Source organism: Phoenix dactylifera, chromosome 18 (assembly GCF_051530095.1).
Source record: "Phoenix dactylifera cultivar Ajwa chromosome 18, Ajwa_hap1_PhDact_Kaust_v1.1, whole genome shotgun sequence".
NCBI classification, from domain to species: Eukaryota; Viridiplantae; Streptophyta; class Magnoliopsida; order Arecales; family Arecaceae; genus Phoenix; species Phoenix dactylifera.
In genome coordinates this window covers 4,738,863-4,755,261 of record NC_143207.1, presented here as the reverse complement: position 1 = coordinate 4,755,261, position 16,399 = coordinate 4,738,863, and the positions used below count along the sequence as shown (strand labels likewise).

Sequence of the window (16,399 nt, the reverse complement as noted above, 5' to 3'; positions counted from 1 at the left end):
ATGATAAACTCTATCTTTAACACAAGCTAATCATCAAAATCAATGAACTAGAGGAGAACATCACTAGGATGGATCAATCACTCCTAATCCTCTCCTAAGCACACTAAATCTCTCTTCACTCAAGGGTTTTGTAAAGATATCAGCTAGTTGATCATCAGTGCAAATAAATTGAAGTGTAACATCACCATTCAGTACATGATCTCTTATGAAGTGATGTCTTATTTTAATGTGTTTGGTTCTTGAGTGCTGAATTGGATTTTTAGTTAAGTTAATAGCACTTGTATTGTCACAATTAATGGGAATTTTATCTTGTTTAATTCCATAATCTTCCAGTTGTTGTTTGATCCACATGATTTGAGCACAACAACTCCCGGCAGTAACATATTCAGCTTCAGCAGTAGATAATGCAACCGAGTTTTGTTTCTTGCTAAACCATGAGATTAAGTTTTCTTCTAAGAATTGACATGACCCGCTGGTGCTTTTTCTATCAAGTTTACAACCAGCAAAGTCTGAATCTGTGTATCCTATTAAGTTCAGGCTAGATTCTTTAGAATACCATAAACCTATATTTTTTGTTCCTATTAGATATTTAAAGATTCTCTTGACTGCAATTAGATGAGATTCCTTAGGATTAGACTGATATCTAGTACACATCATACACTAAACATGATATCAGGTCTACTTGCAGTGAGATATAATAAAGATCCTATCATACCTCTATACATCTTTTGATCTACAGATTTACCTGATTCATCTTGGTCTAGTTTGCATGATGAGCTCATGGGTGTGCTGATTGACTTGTTTCCCTCCATATCAAACTTCTTAAGCATCTCCTTGATGTATTTAGCTTGATTGATGAAGATCCCTTCTTCAGATTGTTTGATTTGAAGCCCGAGGAAATAGTTCAGCTCTCCCATCATGCTCATTTCAAACTCACTCTGCATCAAGTCAGCAAATTCTTTGCAGAGGCGATTGTTAGTAGCACCGAAAATAATATCATCAATATAAATCTGCACTACTAACATATCTGTGTTTTTCTTCTTTAGAAACAGTGTTGTATCTACATTTCCCCTAGAGAACTCATGATCTAGTAGAAATTTGCTAAGTCTTTCATACCATGCTCTAGGTGCTTGTTTCAAACCATAAAATGTGATGACCCAAAGATTGATTCATAGATTGATTTTGATGATCACAAAACCTTGAAGTATAGATACTAATGTTTATGTTGCAAGGAGAAAGATATTTATTTTGCAAGGAACATAGCAAGTTGGAAGAACACAAGAAGGCCTCCAAAGCTCTCAAGTTGGAAGAAAGCTACAATTTATTGGTCCAAAGTTTAAAGTTCAAAGGATTCAAATTGGAGGAGTAAAATCAAAGGAAAAATTCAAAAGAACAGTCTTCGAGTCGACTCCAGTGGAATTCGAGTCGACTCCGGAGAAGTATGAGTCGACTCCGGAGAAGTATGAGTCGACTCCTAGGAGTCACAGGCAGAAAAGTCAGAGAGTAGTTTTCGGGTCTGAGATTCGAGTCGACTCCAGTGGCACGCGAGTCGACTCCAATGATTGGCAAGTCGACTCCAAAGAAAGCATGAGTCGACTCTAAGCGGAACACAAAGAAAAAGTCAGAGAGCATTTTTGGGACTCTGAGATTCGAGTCGACTCCCGCATTGCACGAGTCGACTCCGAGACTCCGCGACCATCAACAGACAGAAGACCAAGTTACTGCCTCTGAGAGCCGAGTCGACTCCGAGGAAGTTCGAGTCGACTCCAAGACTGGACGAGCCAAAAGACAGAGGATCGGGAGTTCGGGCTCTGAGATTCGAGTCGACTCCCAGGACAGTCGAGTCGACTCGAGTGGATCAAATTCAAAATTGGATCCACGGACTTCAGTGGATGAGCCGACTCCGAAAATGCCAAGTCAGCTCCAGATGTTGGCGAGTCGACTCCGGGTTAAGTCGAGTCGACTCCCAGTCAAGGCATGCACTTTAATTCAAATTTGGAACAGTGGCCGAGTCGTCTCCAGTAAAGCACGAGCCGACTCCTGCAACAGGCGAGTCGACTCCTGATCGCGCGAGTCGACTCCGATCCCAACGGTAATATTGTCAGAAAGTGCAGACTGTGTCCAACGGCTCTATTTTTGTCTCTAACGGCTATATTCTTGTTTCCACGCCATCTAAAGCTATAAAAACAAGAAGAGAGCTAGGGGAGAACTCATGGAAGTGGGAGAAAACATTTAGGGAAGAGATTTGAAAGAGATTACAAGAAAAATCTCCCATAAGCACAAAAGGGCCATTCAAAGTAAAATAGAGAGAAGAAGAGCATCCAAGTGAATCCGAAAGCTTCCTCTCCATCCGTGTGCTGCCTCGGGGATCCTCTACTTCATGCCAAATCAGAGGAGGATCAAGTAAAGAAGAAGCCGAGCTCCTCCATCTTCAAAACTCGTTTGAGGGCTTCTCTTTACTCTATTTGTTTATATTGTCATATCTGCTTGTTTAAGAAGCTTTGATTTGTTTTTATTCTTTGTTTTAATATCTTGTAACTTGATTCAATCAAGGGATTGAATCAAGGGGTTAAAGGTTTGTTGGTGAGCCAAAGGAAAAACCAACGGTGTAAGGTTTGTTGGTGAGCCAAAGGGAAAACCAACGGGATTAAGGTTTGTTGGTGAGCCAAAGGGAAAACCAACGGGGTGTAGGTTTGTTGGTGAGCCGAGGGTAAAACCAACGTGTAAGGGTTTGATTGTGATCCCGGGAAAACAATCGGGGAGGTTCTAGTCGGTGAGCCTGGGAAAACCGACCGAGTTCGTTGTGCGCTCGTAAAACAACAAGTTGGGTTGTGAGCTTGTAAAACAACCGGCTGTAATCTGTAGGATTATAGTGAAATTCCCAAGAAGTCTTGGGGAGTGGATGTAGGTGCTGGGGTGCACCGAACCACTATATGTTTGCTGTGTTTGTAATGCTTTTTGTCATTATCTAACTCACACACTTACTCACTTAGATAAATTGCTTGCTTAACTATTATCCGCGAATTCTTTAGTTGCAAGCATACTCAATCAAGTCACATTCTATACATCAAACTGTCGCTAAGTTTAACTTTCACTGCGCATATATACAACTTAGCATAATTAATCAAAAAGTGCTAGAAGTAGCTTAAAAATTTTAAAAGACCCAATTCACCCCCCCCCCCTCTTGGGTTGTATCTACTGGGCAACAAGTGGTATCAGAGCAGGTGCTCAAATATTATTTGTAGTCTTAACCGACTAGAGCCAAAGATCATGACAACTCAAATAGATAGTTTTCTAGGAGAAGGACAATCAATTGATACACCACCACTATTTAATGGCATAAACTATACACATTGGAAAATACGCATGCGCATCTTTATTCAATCACAAAACTATTACTTATGGAAAATCATAATAAATGATCTTCACACACACTCTCAAACTTTTAATGATTTAGCACAATTGAATGCTGATGCCATGAACCTTTTATATTGTGCATTAGATAGGAATGAGTTTAATTGCATATCTTCTTGCATGACTGCTAAAGAAATATGGAATATGCTTGAAGACAAATATGAATGCACTAACAAATCTGAAACATCATGTGTAGAAGGAGAGCAGTATCATATTGAAAATCCATGCTTGGTGGCACAAGAGGTACATGCTGAAACTGAAAGCAATTTTACATTTGATGAACTCCATGATGCCTTTTCTGATTTGTATTTAGAATATAAGAAACTTATTTGTAAGAACAAAAACTTGAAGATTGAAAATCAAATTCTAATAGATGAAAAACTGAAACTAACCAGTAAAACTGAAATCTTAATTAAAGAAAATCAAGAACTAAATCAAAGAGATCAACTTCTCACTGAAAGTCATGATAAACTTAAGAAAAACAATGAGTTACTCTCAAAAGATAACAGAAGATTAACTAAAGAAGTTGACAGATTAAAACCTGTTGTTGAAAGATTTACCCTCAGCTCTGAAAAATTGAACCTAATGATAAATAATCAAAGAGCTGAATTTGATAAAGTTACATTAGGATATCAACCTTGGTACACCCAAAAACCTTTTAAGAATATGTTTGTTAAAACAGTTTTTAATTACTCTAAAACAGATTCTTATAAACAAAAGCTAAGTAAAATCTCTTCTGTTGTTCCTAAATCTATACATTACAAATTTGATGAACCAAAAAGGAAGAAACAGAAAATTAAAAGTTTTCCTACTACTCATGTTTGATCTAAGTGTGTTAAATTCAACAAGAGGATACAGAAATACATCCCTTGTAATCCTAAAATCTGTAAATTCATGGACAAAATAGCTATTAAGAGAATATGGGTTCCAAAAGGAACAATTATAGCTAACCTACAAGGACCCAAAAGAGCTTGGGTTCCTAAGTTGAAAATATGATTATTCTTTCAGCAAGCATGTCTAGCTATCCAAGGTTCTAATGAAAGATGTTATCTAAACAATGGGTGCTCTAGACATGTGTTAAAGAATTGAATTTAAAATGTAATTAAAAAGAATGATTTAAATGAAAGAAAGAATGAAATAAGTAATTCTTACATCTTCTCGTATTGAAATTACTTTATTAGTTGATTAAAACATAACTTGAAAGTATTAATTATTTTTGTGATATAAGTGATATTTGTTTTTTTTTTGGGTATGAAAAGAAAATATATTCAAATCACTTCATTTTTTTTGTATGCTCCACTCACTATTGGATAAGTTGCTAAATGATTAATTAATTCATTAAAAATAACTCTATGAATCCTCTATATGCTTGATTAAGAATTTTTATCCATGGCATTATTTTTATTTATCATCAATATGATAATGTGTACTTGGTATGTTTTTGAATATATGCACTATGAATACCAAGATTAAAGAAACCATCTTTAGCATACAAAATCAACTCATGCTAGTATGTACTTAATCTCAATAGACCTTGCCATTGGCTTACTTAAATTATCTTCTTAAAGGTCAAAGTTTTGCTATGCATGCTAACTAAGGAAACAACCAAAAATCATTTCTAAATCTAAAGATGTTGTTTCCATCTCTAAGTTTTCAAAAGCTTACATTGGATTTGTTCTTGGCAAATAAAACTGAAGTATTTTTCTGTATCTTGTAAAAGTGTTTCAAATGAAAAAGGTTTCCAAACTGTGAAGATAAAGAGTATCATGGCACAGTGTTGAAAACCAAAATCCTGATAAAAGTTATACAGAAAATAATATTAAATTCGATTATTTCAGCACCAAGAACACTATAAGTAAAATAGGATTAATAGAATCTTTGAAGAATTGAAAAAGGCAATGTTGTATGATAGTCATCTATTTAAATGATTTTTTAAAAGCTATCATCAATACTTGTCATACATATGACTTCTATTAGATCTATTTTTGATGAAAACTTCTTGTGATCTTCTGAAAAATAGAAAATGAACTATTGCGTATCTCTCATATTTTTCAGTCGTACATGTTATGCTTGATATGTTCTCTAGAAAAGTAATGCCAAATCTGATAAAGATACTTCTATCCTTGGATATCATTCATCAAGCAATGCATATAGAACATTCAATGAAAAGATTCGAGTTGTAGAAATATTAATTCATTCTATTCCTTATGAGACTAATGATTTATTATGAAGATACTAAAATTAAATTATATATGTATACCGTTAATCTTTTACATATAACAATCTGAAAACTTGTTAATAATTAGAATCAAAATTGGATTTTTCAGATATGCACTTAATGAAGAAAAATTGATGACTACTAAAAGACTAAATCAAGAAAAGAGGAAATAGATCTTGATAAAGATTCTTGCATGATTAGAAGTAAAGATCATCATTATCATGTGCTTGCTTCATGAGCTTTATATTTTGTCAAATGAATGTGTAGAATTCACTCCTATGTGGTTACTTCATTAAAGAGGAGATCTATAAAAAATAACCACCATATTTGAAAATACTCATTACAAATATGTTAAAGCAATATATAATTTGGAACAAGCATCAACAGCATGATACAAAAGCTTAAGCAACCTTTTTGATAGAAAGTAATAGTGATAAATCTTTGCATCAAAAAGAAGAATTTGTGATATCTTACTTGCTCATAGTTTACATTTATGACATCATTTTTGGTTCTACTAATGAAGAGTTATATGAAGACTTTACTTAGCTCATGCAAGGAGAGTTTGAAATACGTATGATGAATGAATTAACATCTTCTCTCAAACTCCAAATTAAGACAAACAGGAAAGGGGATCTTCATTGACCAACGTTAGTCCACAAGAAAACTCCTATAGAAGATTGGCATGAAGAAGGTATATCTATGACCCCATCTTGTAGAATTTGAAAAGGATGAGCAAAGTAGATCTATTGTTTTAAAGCTGTATTGAAGCATGATAGAATAATTATTTTATCATACAGCTAGTAGACCTGAATGTATGCTTATTATGTGACCTTATGCAAGACTTCAATCCAACTTTAATGAATCATATTTTGAAAGAAATAACCGTTTAAGATAAGCTGATTAGAACCTAGCTAACATATCTTTTTGATAATTATCTTAAGCAAATAGAATCTAAACTAAATTGATTTTGGAAATAAGAAATTGATTTGACCTTGATAAATCTTTCCATTGCCTCACATGCTTGTCCTTGAACTATCTTGGTTAATGAAACTATTTCTTTAGTTCAAGTGATATGTGCTTGCTTATATTTAGGCAATCTCTTGAGTAAAGTGACTCAATATTCAACTATTATCTTATCTTAAATTGAGTCATCTAGTTAGAAATATGTTGGATGAATGGGTTGTATCTTAAAGAAACTAAAGACTTTCTTTCAAGAAAGAAAAGGAGTTTGGTAATAATGCTGAATCCATGAGCATAATGAAAATGTTGTTTGCATGATATACATCTATATGATACATAAGATTATTTCTTTATTCTGCTCTTTCATGTAAATTACTTGGGAATAACAAAAAGAGAGAGAGATAAAGAAAACAAAGTGGACATTATTCAAGAGATGAAAAATCTAAGCAAGGCAAGTACTCCAATCTTAAGGAAAAGCAAAACAAACATAATATATTCGGCACACTTATGAGACTTGGGTGAGCACTCTTTTGGAAGGGATAAAATCCATAATTAATTACACTTAAACAGGGAGAGTTTGAAGTAAACATTTTAAACTTTCTATATTGCTCATCATAGGGATGGTGCCAATGGGGAGGCTAGTGGTAGTACCCGGCACTATTTGACCCAACTATTCGGTGTAGGGCATATTAGGGACGGCACAAGAGGGAGGCTAGTGGTAGTACCTCGTGCCCCTTCCAACTCCACCGGATAGGGAGCAAATAGAGTATAGAGCATAAGAAAGTAAAAATGAAAGACAAAGTTAATACTTAAACAGGGGGAGTTTATTTGAAAAGAATTGATTTTGATCCTTGATATGCTTGTTCTTATTATTTTAATGCATGACTTAACACATAATATATCTTGCATGTGGCATGATGTCTTGAATTATGGGTTCTCAATATTTTGTAATGCTTCATGCTTGGACAATTTGATTGATTGTTTGAAATACTACATAAAATTTTTTGTTTGGTAAGAAAATTCAGATTTGTCATTCACAATCATCGTTAAAATGTGTAAGTTGAAATGAGAAGAGAAAGATATCTCTATTTAGGCAAAATGAATTGATCTTGATCTATCTTTCTACTTGCCTAACTTTGATGCATAATATCCTAATACTTGTTAAAATATCCTCCATTTTGTATCGAAACTCAATACTAAATACAAAGATTCTGAAAGTGCTCTAATGTTATTGAAATATGTGTTTTCAATCTTAGTAATTTAAGATGAGCTACAAAGTAGAAGATACATATCTCAAATTTTGAGAGCCTTCTTGGAAATTCTTATGAAAATTCAGAATCTGATTTTGTATAAAAGCTTAAACTCAATATGATTTCTAAATAAAATCTTAATTTAAGAAAAACAGAATTAATTTTGATGCCTTGGTTGATTGCTCCGATACGCATCCGAAACATATCTTTTCTTATCGTTAAAATGTACTAATATTGGTCCAAATGATGTGTCTTTCGATGATCTTGATTGTAAACAAAAATTTCTAAATATATGATCTTATTTTGATATTAAAAAGATTTATTGTGTTTCATGAATACATTGGTGAAAAACTATGATTAAGAAATTGAGTTCTATAAATATATATACCTCAATGATCATCTATATGTTTTTCTCTCCTACATTCTTAAAGATTTCCATCAGAATATCAATAGAGTGAATGATCTTAAAACTAGAAATATTTCAGTTCACTCAAATGACTCTAAAAGAAAGAAAATGTAAATGCTTTTGAAAAAAATTGAGCTTCAATTGAATCATTTTCTGATTAATACTTTTATATATTTTCTCTAAGATTAGGAGAAAGCATAACTTGTTCTTAAAGGATTAGAAAGAGTGATTACTATAAATTCTGAATAATTCTAGATCACTCTACGTTCTTGATATTACAGAATTTCAGTGTTATTCACGTTTATCACTAAAATCTGAAATTCAACAATTTAAAATGATTAAAGAAGAATGCATCTTTTGAGGGGGAGATTTAGATATTCAGTATCCTATCCCAAAGACACTTTATTTTGATGCATACCTTGATTTTTATGGATTGATTTTGATGAACCTCCTTATATTACAATACTTGCTTTAATTATAAGTTTATACCTTGAGATGAGTTCTATAAAGGTTGTCTTGTCTCAAACCTTGAGTCTTATGAAAATAAGCTGAAATATATTTTTGAGATTGACAATCTTATTGAACATTATCTTAGGATTCTAAACTCTTAAATGGAATGATCAATTGAGGGGGAGAAAGAAAATTTCAGAAGGAGAGGTCTTATTGGCCTTAATTGCATAAATCTATAGCTAAAGGAGAGAGAAAGAATACTAAATGAAAAGTAATCCTAATACTCTCCAATATGTATCATCTGAAACTTAAATCTGAAAATCTTTATGATACCCCTTGAGGCGTGTTATTTGGTTAGTATATCTTATGCATCACTCATGAACCAAATTACAAATCTTGAGAGCCTCTAATTTAATGAAACTGGGGGAGAACAATGTATTAAATTTTCTTGAGTATCTCTTAGAAAATCTATTTTGAAATTCACTAATGAGTCCTAATTGGCTTGCTCCTTAGAACTTCAATTTTGTGCCAATTCCCATTTTTATGTATCAAATTGTGCTTATTTTCTAAAGAAATAAAAGAAAGTCTTTAAATGAGCTCTAAGATGTATCAAAAATTGCATATTTTGGTATTTGTGCCCCAATGCTCTTATTATCATAAAAGAACTTTGAAGTCATTAAGAATTATGATCCAACATGATGATATGTTTTTCAAGTATATAAGTTTTGATCTTATACTCTGAAAATTAATTAAATTGCTCTCATATTGATAAAATACTTAATAGTTTGGGCAAAAGGTCTTAAATGAACAAGCTTTCATACTTAGTGAAGAGAGGTTAGATTTCCACTCATATTTTTCCTTGAATATCATTTGTGGTACTTCTTGAATTAACCTAAGGAAGATTCCACCTACACTTGATTAGAAAACTATTTGTGGTATCAAATTAAAAAAACCTCTTGAATTCACACTCGATGTGTTCTCCTCTGATCTTTGTACTTAATGTTTCACTATCTTTTTGATGTTGTCAAAAAGGGGGAGAAATATCTAAGTACATGCTATATACTCAGAATGCTTTATTACTTTGAAGTGAATACAAATCAGCTTAAAATTTAAATATGTTGATTGTGTTAAGCTGATTAAATCAAAAGCATTATCATGAAGTATGTTTTTTAAATATATATGTTTTCTACTTCATGCAACTTAGCTATGTATTACTTCTAGAAATCAATATCTTTTATATTGCATATACTCCAAGTTTTGTCATCATCAAAAGGGGGAGATTGATGACCCAAAGATTGATTCATAGATTGATTTTGATGATCACAAAACCTTGAAGTATAGATACTAATGTTTATGTTGCAAGGAGAAAGATATTTATTTTGCAAGGAACATAGCAAGTTGGAAGAACACAAGAAGGCCTCCAAAGCTCTCAAGTTGGAAGAAAGCTACAATTTATTGGTCCAAAGTTTAAAGTTCAAAGGATTCAAATTGGAGGAGTAAAATCAAAGGAAAAATTCAAAAGAACAGTCTTCGAGTCGACTCCAGTGGAATTCGAGTCAACTCCGGAGAAGTATGAGTAGGGCTGGAAGTGGGCTCGGGCCGGCCCGAAGCCCATCGGGCTGGGCCGCCTGCGGGCCGGGCTATGGGCTCGACCCAATGAATTTCGGGCCGGGCTCGGGCTGCAAACTTAAGCCCAAATTTATTTCGGGCCGGGCTCGGGTTTCCCATTGGCCCGGCCCTAGCCCGGACCAAGCCCGAGCCCAATGACAGCCCGAACCAAGCCCAAATTGGCGGCCCGAATTGCATTTGGGAGTGGGAGTGTGGCCGTGTGGGACTAACCGGTTTAGGCTTTAGGGCTTACGGGATTTGGCATTTGGGGATTTTATCATCGTCTCTAGGCTCCACTTCTCCAGCCCTAGCCGTCCGCCATCGTCTCTAAGCCAGCCCGACCATCGTCTTCTTCGTCTAGTCCGCGAGCGCAGAGGCAAGACGAGAGCGGGGGAGCGCAGAGGCAAGACCATCGTCTCTCTTCCCCGATCCCCATCTCGCCCTCTCCCTCTTCCTGTCCTCTCTGGTTCGTCTCCCCCCCCTCCCATCCCAAACCGTAAACCTAATCCCCCTTTCCTATTTCCTCTCACGATCGATTGTTTATTTCTCCTCTTCTCTCTTCGCAGGCGTTGATCTTGGTGCTCGGCATTGCGGCCTTTTTCCTCGAATACGTCAGAAAGATCGGATGCAAGCACTCGTAAGTCGTAAACCCTCCATCCTTTCACCTCCCAGTCCAAACCCTCTTCGCCTTTCTTGCCATCTATCTTCCTTCTCGTTTATAAATTTCGGACCTCATTGCAGGCTCGAAAGAACTGCCGCCTCGGATGCCTTCTTCGAGGACCCCAACTCGTTGAAGAAGGTAAGCAAGCCAACGTTATGAACACTTGATTTTTTGTTTGAGTGCTTCCATTTTTGTCTTGGTTTTATGAACCGCTGATGAAAAATTTCTGCTATTATCGATTTTGTATTGTTGTTCCTGATCGAGTGTTTAGATAATGTAGAAAATTATTGGATAATTGGATTCACTTGCGTGGACATAGATTTAAAGAATCTGGACTTCACAATGCAGTATTAGATAAATAAAATAAACTGGATTAGAGGAAACTGAGATTGCTTGAATGCGTGAGACACTACGTGTATATCTAACATATTTTCCAAATAATTCCAAATCTATATAGAATATTTTCTTTCTCTTTCGATTTTAGCCCTAATAAACCTTCTTCTTCTTTGGAGCAGCGTCGACAAAGGAAATCTTGGGTGCCTGAGTGCCTCTGCTCCCGGGACAGGGCTGCTCCTTCTACAGCTTCCACACCAACACCTACAAGCTTAGCTTACTGGAATCCCCTTCCGGTGTCAAGGTCACTTGTTCTATCTTGGGGAGCCTTCTTTTCAACTTATTAGCATACAAACAGTAATAATATAAAAGAGGTAATTACTTGTGTTTAGTGTTTATTTTCTCCTCTCTTTATCTGATTTGAAGGTTTCAGAAATCCCCAAATGCATTGTTTTTAGAGCTAATTGTTTTTAGAGTTGGTTGTCTGTTTGTTTCAGTTGATGATGAGTACATCATCGTTGGGTCAGCCAACATCAATCAGAGGTCCATGGATGGAGCCCGGGACTCGGAGATTGCCATGGGTGCGTACCAGCCTTGCTATCTGTCCGCGAGGGAACCAGCGAGGGGACAGATCCATGGCTGGGGATCGGGCCGGGCTGGGGATCGGGCCGGGCTAGGGATCGGGCTGGCCCAAACGAGCCGGCCCAGACGGGCCGGCCCAGGTTAGGGCCCAACTGGGCCGGCCCAAATGGGCTCGGGCCGGGCTCGAGCCGGGCTCGGGCCTTGTTCCTTAAAAATTTTTCGGGCCCCGGCCCGGCCCGAAGCCCGAAAAAAAATTCGGGCCGGGCTTGGGTAGGGGTTTGGCCCGACCCGGCCCGGCCCACTTCCAGCCCTAAGTATGAGTCGACTCCGGAGAAGTATGAGTCGACTCCTAGGAGTCACAGGCAGAAAAGTCAGAGTAGTTTTCGGGTCTGAGATTCGAGTCGACTCCAGTGGCACGCGAGTCGACTCCAATGATTGGCAAGTCGACTCCAAAGAAAGCATGAGTCGACTCTAAGCGGAACACAAAGAAAAAGTCAGAGAGCATTTTTGAGACTCTGAGATTCGAGTCGACTCCCGCATTGCACGAGTCGACTCCGAGACTCTGCGACCATCAACAGACAGAAGACCAAGTTACTGCCTCTGAGAGCCGAGTCGACTCCGAGGAAGTTCGAGTCGACTCCAAGACTGGACGAGCCAAAAGACAGAGGATCGGGAGTTCGGGCTCTGAGATTCGAGTCGACTTCCAGGACAGTCGAGTCGACTCGAGTGGATCAAATTCAAAATTGGATCCACGGACTTCAGTGGATGAGCCGACTCCGAAAATGCCAAGTCAGCTCCAGATCTTGGCGAGTCGACTCCGGGTTAAGTCGAGTCGACTCCCAGTCAAGGCATGCACTTTAATTTAAATTTGGAACAGTGGCCGAGTCGTCTCCAGTAAAGCACGAGCCGACTCCTGCAACAGGCGAGTCGACTCCTGATCGCGCGAGTCGACTCCGATCCCAACGGTAATATTGTCAGGAAGTGCAGACTGTGTCCAACGGCTCTATTTTTGTCTCTAACGGCTATATTCTTGTTTCCACGCCATCTAAAGCTATAAAAACAAGAAAAGAGCTAGGGGAGAACTCATGGAAGTGGGAGAAAACATTTAGGGAAGAGATTTGAAAGAGATTACAAGGAAAATCTCCCATAAGCACAAAAGGGCCATTCAAAGTAAAATAGAGAGAAGAAGAGCATCCAAGTGAATCCGAAAGCTTCCTCTCCATCCGTGTGCTGCCTCGGGGATCCTCTACTTCATGCCAAATCAGAGGAGGATCAAGTAAAGAAGAAGCCGAGCTCCTCCATCTTCAAAACTCATTTGAGGGCTTCTCTTTACTCTATTTGTTTATATTGTCATATCTGCTTGTTTAAGAAGCTTTGATTTGTTTTTATTCTTTGTTTTAATATCTTGTAACTTGATTCAATCAAGGGATTGAATCAAGGGGTTAAAGGTTTGTTGGTGAGCCAAAGGGAAAACCAACGGTGTAAGGTTTGTTGGTGAGCCAAAAGGAAAACCAACGGGATTAAGGTTTGTTGGTGAGCCAAAGGGAAAACCAACGGGGTGTAGGTTTGTTGGTGAGCCGAGGGTAAAACCAACGTGTAAGGGTTTGATTGTGATCCCGGGAAAACAATCGGGGAGGTTCTAGTCGGTGAGCCTGGGAAAACCGACCGAGTTCGTTGTGCGCTCGTAAAACAACAAGTTGGGTTGTGAGCTTGTAAAACAACCGGCTGTAATCTGTAGGATTATAGTAAAATTTCCAAGAAGTCTTGGGGAGTGGATGTAGGTGCTGGGGTGCACCGAACCACTATATGTTTGCTGTGTTTGTAATGCTTTTTGTCATTATCTAACTCACACACTTACTCACTTAGATAAATTGCTTGCTTAACTATTATCCGCGAATTCTTTAGTTGCAAGCATACTCAATCAAGTCACATTCTATACATCAAACTGTCGCTAAGTTTAACTTTCACTGCGCATATATACAACTTAGCATAATTAATCAAAAAGTGCTAGAAGTAGCTTAAAAGTTTTAAAAGACCCAATTCACCCCCCCCCCCTCTTGGGTTGTATCTACTGGGCAACAAAATGCTTTGTTCAATTTATACACATGATTAGGGTATTGATGATTTTCAAAATCAGGAGGTTGTTCTACATACACCTCCTCATTAATATACCCATTTAAAAATGCACTTTTTACATCCATTTGAAATAATTTGAAATCCTTAGAGCATGCAAATGCTAGTAACAGTCTAATTGCCTCAAGTCTAGCTACAGGAGCAAAGGTTTCATCAAAATCTATACCTTCTTCTTGATTATACCCCTTTGCTACTAGTCTAGCCTTATTCCTAATTACAATTCCATTTTCATCAAGTTTATTTTTATATATCCATTTGGTACCTATAATTGAATATTCAGAGGGTCGTTCAACTAGGTTCCATACCTTGTTTCTAGTAAATTGGTTTAGTTCTTCTTGCCTTGCATTTATCCAATTTACATCGTTTTCAGCTTCTTCTATGTGCTTGGGTTCAAAATGTGAGACAAAAGCTAGATGGTTATTTAAGTTCCTAAGAGATGCTCTAGTCCTAACAGGTTGAGATGGATCATCTAAAATTAATTCTTTAGGGTGCCCATGAGCATACCTCCAAGCCTTAGTCAGCCCATGATCCACAATAGCCTCTTGGCTTGATGATGCATTTCCAATTAATTTTTATTCATCATCTTGTAATGTCATCTCATCAATATTTTCTTCAAAAATTTCAGCATCATCATCAAGATCAACTCTCTTGCTAGAAGAGATATCACTAGAATCATCAAAAACAACATGTATAGATTCTTCTATAACTAGGGTTCTTTTATTAAAAACTCTATTGGCTTTACTAGTTGTAGAATACCCCAAAAATATACCTTCATCAGATTTAGAGTCAAATTTACCTAGATTGTCTTTCCCATTATTATGAACAAAACACCTACATCCAAAGACATGAAAATAGTTTACTTTTGGTTTTCTGTTTTTCCAAAGTTCATAAGGTGTTTTCTTTATAATGGGTCTCAATAAAACTCTATTTAATATATGACATGATGTATTAATGGCTTCTCTCCAAAAGTACTTAGGGAGGTTACTTTCATATAGCATGGTTCTAGCCATTTCCTCTAGGGTTCTATTTTTCCTTTCTACAACTCCATTTTGTTGTGGTGTCCTAGGTGCAGAAAAATTATGAGTTATTCCCTTTTTACTACAAAACTCATCAAATAAATGATTTTCAAATTTGGTTCCATGGTCACTTCTAATAGCTATGACTGAAGTATCTTTAGCATTTGTTACTTTCTTATAAAATTTCTTAAAAACTGAAAATGCTTGATCTTTATGAGCTAAGAACATGACCCAAGTATATCTAGAAAAGTCATCTACAATAACTAGACCATATTTATTTTCTCCTAGACTTGTGGTTCTAGTTGGTCCGAATAGATCCATGTGTAGTAGTTCTAGAGGTCTAGAGGTAGAGACACAATTTATGGATTTAAAGGAGTTCCTTGATTGTTTGCCATATTGACAAGCTTCACATATTTTATTCTTTTCAAACTTTAGTTTTGGCAAACCTATCACGGAATCTCTTTTAACTAGTTTTGAAATTGTGTCCATACTTGCATGACCTAACTTACGGTGTCATAACCAACTAGCATCATTATCCTTAGTTTCATTTACAACTAAAAATGGGTTATGTTTGGCAAGATCCTCAAGGTCTACTACATATACATTCCCACGTCTTATTCCTTTAAAAACTAAACTATTGTCTTTTGAGTTGGTTATGATGCATAAGGATGGTTTGAACAAAACATCAAAACCTCTATCACACAATTGACTAATGCTAAGTAGATTATGTTTAAGACCATCAACATATCGAACATTATCAATAAAGGTTGAAGGGGTAATTTGTACTTTACCTATACCAATGATGTGACCTTGGTTATTGTCTCCAAAAGTCACAGCACCTCCCTTCTTAGCCTCAAGGGTGAAGAATTGGTCTTTGTCACCCGTCATGTGTCTTGAGCAGCCACTATCCAAGTACCAACAATTTTTGTCGACCTTGGTTGCAAGACACTCCTACACAAGCAAATCATACAATTTTAGGTACCCAAATTTTCTTGGGTCCTTCATGGTTAGTAATGTTGGTTCCTTTTGGAATCCAAACCCTTTTAATTTTTCTTTTAGTTTTTTCTTTTCTATAATCACACACATTTGCTTTATGTCCTAATGTTCCACAGCAAAAACATGTTATTTTCTTAGTTTTACTTTCTCCTGCTTTAACAAAGAAATTACTAAGAATTTTTTGCTTATTTTTAGGTTTATACCCTAAACCAGCTCTATTGAACACAGCTCATTGACTATTAAGTATCATTTCTAATTTTTCTGAGCTATATGTAAATTTTTCTACAAAAGGCTTGTACTTTTCAAGTTCTAGTGTCAATTTTTGTTTTTCTATTTTTAGTCCATTTAGGTCTTTTGTGAGACTCTCTTTTA

At 36.5% G+C, this 16,399-nt stretch overlaps 1 long non-coding RNA gene across 1 annotated transcript; it reads right to left on the bottom strand.

The window, feature by feature from the left end:
• Nucleotides 1-703: 703 nt before the first annotated feature.
• On the bottom strand, nucleotides 704-15,961 carry LOC149750879 (uncharacterized). Its single transcript, XR_016399021.1, has 2 exons — nucleotides 15,823-15,961; nucleotides 704-958 (listed from the first exon to the last, which is right to left on the bottom strand). It is a non-coding gene; the product is annotated as an uncharacterized LOC149750879 (long non-coding RNA).
• Nucleotides 15,962-16,399: the final 438 nt, after the last annotated feature.